Source organism: Macrobrachium nipponense, chromosome 19 (genome assembly GCF_015104395.2).
Source record: "Macrobrachium nipponense isolate FS-2020 chromosome 19, ASM1510439v2, whole genome shotgun sequence".
In the NCBI taxonomy this organism is placed as follows: domain Eukaryota; kingdom Metazoa; phylum Arthropoda; class Malacostraca; order Decapoda; family Palaemonidae; genus Macrobrachium; species Macrobrachium nipponense.
The window spans coordinates 76,811,782-76,819,281 of NC_061088.1; positions in this window are offsets into that span (position 1 = coordinate 76,811,782).

A 7,500-nucleotide genomic window follows, 5' to 3' on the forward strand; every position below is an offset into this window, starting at 1 on the left:
TGGTGGCAGGCAGGGAATTACAACGGACATGGTGGCAGGGAATTACAACGTACTTGGTGGCAGGGAATTGCAACGGACTTGGTGGTAGGGAATTACGACGGACTTGGTGGCAGGGAATTACAGCAGACGTGGTGGAAGGGAATTACAATGGACTTGGTGGCAGGCAGGGAATTACAACCAACTTAGTGGCAGGGAATTACAACGGACTTGGTGGCAGGGAACTACAACGGATTCGGTGGCAGGCAGGGAATTACAACGGACATGGTCTCAGGGAATTACAACGGACTTGGTGGCAGGGAATTACAACGGACTTGGTAGATGGCAGGGAATTACAACGGACTTGGTGGCAGGGAATTACAACCGACTTAGTGGCAGGGAATTACAACGGACTTGGTGGCAGGGAACTACAACGGATTCGGTGGCAGGCAGGGAATTACAACGGACATGGTGGCAGCGAATTACAACGGACTTGGTGGCAGGGAATTACAACGGACTTGGTAGCAGGCAGGGAATTACAACGGACTTGGTGGCAGGGAATTACAACAGACTTGGTGGCAGGAATTACAACGGACTTGGTGGCAGGGAATTACAACGGACTTGGTGGCAGGGAATTACAACGGACTTGGTAGCGGGCAGGGAATTACAACGGACTTGGTGGCAGGGAATTACAATGGACTTGGTGGCAGGCAGGGAATTACAACGGACTTGGTGGCAGGGAATTACAACGGACTTGGTAGCAGGCAGGGAATTACAACGGACTTGGTGGCAGGGAATTACAACGGACTTGGTGGCAAGCAGGGAATTACAACGGACGTGGTGGCAGGGAATTACAACGGACTTGGTGGCAGGGAATACAACGGACTTGGTGGCAGGGAATTACAACAGACTTGGTGGCATGGAATTACAATGGATATGGTGGCAGGCAACTACAACGGACTATGTGACAGGAAGTTACAACGGACATGGTGGCAGGGAATTACAACGGACTTGGTGGCAGGAAACTACAAAGGATTTAGTGGCAGGCAATTACAATGGACTTGGTGGCAGGCAATTACAACGGACTTGGTGGCAGGCAATTACAATGGACTTGGTGGCAAGCAATTACAATGGACTTGGTGGCAGGCAATTACAACGGACTTGGTGGCAGGCAATTACAATGGACTTGGTGGCAAGCAATTACAACGGACATGGTGGCATGGAATTACAATGGACTTGGTGGCAGGCAATTACAACGGACATGGCTGCAAACAATTACATTAGACATGGTGGCAGGCAATTACAACGGACATGGTGGCAGGCAATTACATTAGACATAGTGGCAATTACAACTGACTTGGTAAGGCAGACAATTACAACAGACAGATGTTTTAGTTGGTGGGTCAGAGTCCAGGGGTCCATACCAGGCTTCTTGCTCTCCCCTTGAAACTCTTGTTGCTTTGGCAAACCACCTTGAGGGATAGCCCAAGCTAGACAAAACTGACTTCATGTTATTTTAACTTTTTTTTTTCATCTGACTCTAAAAAAATATATTTTCTTTAACTCTGTTGTTTCATTCGCATCGCAAGACCTGGTTTTCATAAATTGCGTATGAAGTCTTGGACCTTTTTACAATAATATGCCTATCCACCTTCTAAAGCGAAATATAACAATGATTTTCAGTCTCCACATTACTTTTTCTTTAAATAAAAAACGACCGCTTAGTTTTCAAAAGCTAAAGTACTTGCCCAAAGTATCTACCTTCACTTCACTTGCACGTCAAATGGTATGAGTAACTAAATCAAGTCAATGGCAATTTCCACAAAAATGTGTACCGATGTCGATCGCAGAAAAAAAAGCGTGAGCTGTAGACATTTTGATATAATTTTTATGCTTTGTATTTCATAAAATTACTAATGGTGACTTTTTTTTGCCTACAATATTTACTACGGAAAGACAAATACCACCAGGAAATATAACTAGGACTGTACTGTGCAGTGAATATTATCAAAAGATAGAATTGTGTAAAATTGAGAAATTATAATATGTAAACACTTGTTGACTGTATGTTTAACAGTTGCAAGGCCAAAGGAAACTGCTGAGTAACTGACTGTATTTTGGCAAAGGGTTTTCGATATATGAACTTGCATGACTCATTATGTTTGGCAAAGGCTGTCCCTTCAACATAAATGAAAATTAAGACACAGACATTTCTTGATAAATCTGTTTGAATGATTTGGGAAGGTGTTGTAACAAACGTAATCTAGAGGAAGATTTACCTGGTCAAAATCTAGTCAAGGAGTAGGAGAATGAGGAACCTAGCCAACTAAAACTTACTATGGATATTTTTAATCAGAATTACGTTCTTATTCCCAGAATGTTCTCTGAAAGAAAGAAGGAGTTCAAATCGTAAATATGATCCCCTTAAACACTACGTAAAAGCAACACGAGTATTATCTTAGCTCCAACTAAAATGTGAAACTTTGTCTCTCGCAATTCTGGAATGCTTCTGACCTCCAAATGTTTAAGCAAGGAGCAAATTCATTCCTGCTCTCTGCTGACGTCTCCTGTATTCAGGTTATTTGTTATATTTCCTATTCCCTCATATTTATTTATCTATCACCTTTTCCGGATGGCCTGTCTTTTTCCTAAAGCTGGCTCCCTTCGGAGTTCTCTTGTGGTCAAAGTCTCTTGACTTTGTCCATAAGGATTTTTCAGCAAAAGATTAAACCATAAAAAAAAAGGCAGTCACTACTTTACAGTGACAAAAATATTCAAACACAATCATAATGGCTTACAAAGAAAAAATCTTGACGGATGATAATACAATATACGTTACAATGTTTCAAATATCTTTTTTTTAGACTTTCTTCAAAATGACATAGAACTAGACATGAATCGGAGCGCTAATGTGTTAATCCTGAAACGAGAGGATTTGATTTAGTGGTTTCTCCAACTGGCGTCACAATATCGTGGGTCATCGACAAGAGAAAATGTTGCTAGATAGCGGAGAGAATTCTCTTTAACAACAACAATATTAATGATAATAATAATAATAATATAGTTTCCATACATCATCAAAACTGCCATTTTACAAAATTCATGAAATAGCATAAAGTATTATGGGTACTATTTCATATATTTGAATTGTGAATCCATAGCCCCACCGGCAAATAATTATTCAAAACGCTACTCTTAATCCACTGATGATGTGAAAGTAATTAATGAATTTCAGATCCAATAAATGGGCTGACTTAGTAATATATTTTATGTAAATATATATATTTAATATACCGTTCTGTAGCGGGAAGTAATTTTTCATGGGATGCTGTGAATGAAAAATATTATTTCCCAAACATAATGAATTTTTAGTTTTCTGTAAAAGAAAACCATTGAGATGACTTTGTCTGTCCGTCCTCAAATCTTAAAAACTACTGTGGCTAGAGGGCTGCAAATTGGCATGTTGATCATCCACCCTCCAATCATCAAACATACCAAATTGCAGCCCTCCAGCCTCTATGGTTTTTTTATTTTTTTATTGAAGGTTAAAGTTAGTCATGATCGTGGGTCTGACAACGCTATAGGAAAGGCCACCACCAGGCTGTGAATGAAATTTTCATGGGCCGCGGCTCATACACCATTATGCGCTGTACAGGAAACTTGATTGCCTTCGGCGCATTCTTTATTTGTTTTGCTTATGTAATTATTCACTTTGATGTAGGTCGACATCGTAACGCGTTTTCCAAGTATTTCTGTCTAAAATATTCTGAACCCTCTGTATACTATGCACTTTGATTTAAAAAATAAATATATATGATTTAGTTTTTGCCTGATAATTCTATTGCATTTTATAAGTCTGAAGTAATCAATTAAAACTGTAATTTACTCTATTATTATCATAATTTGTTTAATGTATCTAATGTATTTAGGTTTTGTATATCAATCGTATTAATAAAATACTCTATAAAATGCTGTACAGTACTATAGTAGATTCACATCAACCGTGCATTTGACATCTAGGCCAGTCCCTTACGACGCTCCTGTCGATAAGCCAATGACAGGGCTGGAAACTCTCAGTATCTCGAGAGTGTTCACATTGGCAGGATATATGTTCCACCTCTCCTAGAAGTATCAACAGCCAATCAGGAGCGTCGTAAAGGACTGGCCTTGACATGCAATGCGCGGTTGATGTGAATCTACTATAGCAATGTGCTTTAGTATGAAAAACATAAACAATAGTATATCATATTGGACTTACGAACAAACCAATATACGAAAAGCCGTTCGGACTCGTTCGTAAGCAGAGGAGCGTCTGTATTATGTAAAAAAAAATCTTCTGATTATTGTTGTAATCTGAAAAACGTAAAACAAATTCATAACAATTTTTATGATGTGTCTGAAACTACGAAGCCATCAGATAACGATTCTCTGTACGACACTAACTACAATACATCCCCCCGGAACTTTCCCACGGTACTATAGACTGACGCATTCTTGTAATAGGGTAATAAAGTAAGTGTGTGTGTGTGTGTGTGTGTGTGTGTGTGTGTGTGCGCGCGTGCACGCGCGCTACCATTATGATAAAAAATTATCCTTACATACTTGCTGACGCAGATAAAAACATATTTTGCAAATTGTAATGACGTCCACCCACATTAACCAATATTAAAAAACAAGGCACCCTAAAAACTTTAGATATTTATATAAAAAAATAGAAGTAATGAGAGAGCAACAGTAATGATTATTATCTACGTACCATACGTTACGTTAAAATAACATCGCGTTATTTAAGGGGACTGCAATTTTCTACATACGTAATGCTTAATTAATTAGCTTTTTACGTGCTGCCAGGTAGTGCTAGCTAGCGTGAGAGAGAGTACAACGCCGTAACATAATTCTCATTTGACGCCCAGTTTTGCACACTAATAATCAGAGTAATTATTATGCCCGCAATTTATCATCTCGAGTATATTTGTACAAATTGCTTTTCTTTTGTTTCGCTGCTGTGGGTGGAGTTTCCCGTTCATGTTAATGTTGAAACATAATAGTATATTACGTTTCTTCTCCTCGGGTTTTTCGTGAGTAATATTGGCGTTTTGTATTTGTAACACATATTTTATCTAATATGATTTTTTTAATGAAACTCCACGCGTTTAATTAACACAATAATTTTAATCCCACGATCAATTAGTTGGTTACATCACTGGAGAAATGAGATAATACCTCTTATGCTAAGGACAAATTTTCATACATATAGAAAATCTCTCTCATTTATGTATTTCTACGAGGGAAAGAGAAGTCGTGGTTTGCTCTCTCTCTCTCTCTCTGTATTTTCAAAAGGGAAAGGAAGCCATGCCGTGGTTGTTCTCTCTCTCTCTCTCTTTCTATGTATGTATTTCTAAGAGGGGAAGAGAAGTCGTGGTTTACTCTCTCTCTCTCTGTCTCTGTGTCTCTCTCTCTGTCTCTGTCTCTCTCTGTCTCTCTCTCTCTCTCTCTCTATAAGGAAAGCCTCTGTATGATAAAAGGAAACTAATAATAAAAAAAAAAAAAACTGAATGGACAACGTCGGTAATTTCTTGGGTGAAAGAAAGAACCAACTTCAAAGGGTCGATCTCTTTTTTTTTTAATTTCTCTTTCATATAATATTAATTCACGCTCTGATTCGTTCAAATATAAATGGTAATTCACAAACGCATTGTTCAATTCATTTCGCATCACGGGAATTCACGCACGCACGCATAACCTTGCGTGCACGCAAGGGAGAGTGGATGCGCGCGTGCGCAACTTCTAAGATTATAACTAAATCGGTTGAGAATATACAAAGTCCGGAACGTTTTTTTTGTCAGCGGGAAGCAGCGTTCTCGGGTTCATAAGGAAACGTTTTCGGATCCATGGGTGCGTGCAGAGGATTTAAAGTAGTACCTTTTCTCTCTCTCTCTCTCTCTCTCTCTCTCTCTCTCTCTCTCTAATAACTTAATCTCCAAGGAAGGTGATCTTATCCCAGGAACTTCCTATGGATTTTTTGTAATTCTCTCTCTCTCTCTCTCTCTCTCTCTCTCTCTCTCTCTCTCTCTCTCTCGTTAAACCAAGATCCTCTTAGGTAAATGGCACCACAATCTTTCCTCTCCCACAAAATTAAGAAAGAGCATCTTACACATTATGAATTAGGGTGCAAAATATTTGAGTGGATGTCATTCGATTATAAAGGGTCGTTGCAAAGGCTGGAGAGAGAGAGAGAGAGAGAGAGAGAGAATATCGAATGATTATATTTTGAGCACTCCGTCAAATCGAGATCCAAAATGTATTCGCCGAGAATCCTAAATGGATTATATCATCGAGGGTGCAGAATGGATTACCTCACTGGGGATCCAAAAGTGATTTCCTGACCGAGGATACAAAAGTGATTACTTCGCCAAGGGTCAAAAATGTGTAAGATGCTCTTTCTTAGTTTTGTGGGAGAGGAAAGATTACCTCGCCAATGATGCAAAATGGATTACCTCTCCGAGGATCCGAATTGGATTACCTCGCCTAGGATCCAAAATGGATTACTCGCTGAGGATCCAAATAGGATTACCTCGCCGAGGGTGCAAAATAGATTACCTAATCGAGGATCTAAAATGGATAATTTGGCGCCGAGGATCCTAATTGGATTACCTCACCGAGAATACAAAGGGGATTACCTCACCGAGGATCCAAAATGACCTATTTCACCGAGGATCCAAAATGGATTACTCGCCGAGGAAGCAAAATGGATTACCTCACTGAGAATCCAGAATGAATTACCTCGCCAAGGAAGCAAAATGGATTACCTCGCCGAGGCAATCCTCGCCTTCCTGCTCGAACCTCCGAATTAAGGATTTAACTCAGCCACATTTTAAATGAAGTGATTAAGTACTATTCGAAATTTAGGCACGAAATTACCTGCAGCTGAATTCCCGTTTAAAACTCCCTCTACTATAATTCATAACTTCAGGTAACGGACATCCGAACTCAATTAAATAATTTACAAACACCTCTGGAGGAGGGACGATCACGCCGATAATCGTCATCCATTATTGAACTCCTGTGAACAAAATCTGGAGAAAATAATTCACGTGATAATCCGAGATTAAACGAAAATTGCTATGATTTCTCGGGGGTTCTGTTTTTATAATTCGAAGCTCTGGGAATTCGGATTTGTTTCTGAAAGGTGTTTAAACTCCATTTTCATATGTTTTCTTTGTGATTATATATATATATATATGTATAATATATATACACACACACATATATATATATATATATATATATATATATATATATATATATATTATATATATAAACAAAACCCCGGAGAAATCATAACAATTTTCGTTATATATATATATTATATATATATATATATATAGTATATATATATATATATATATATATATATATATATATATATATATATATATATATATATATGTATATATATATATATATATATATATATGTATATTTATATATATATATATATGTATATATATATATATATTTATA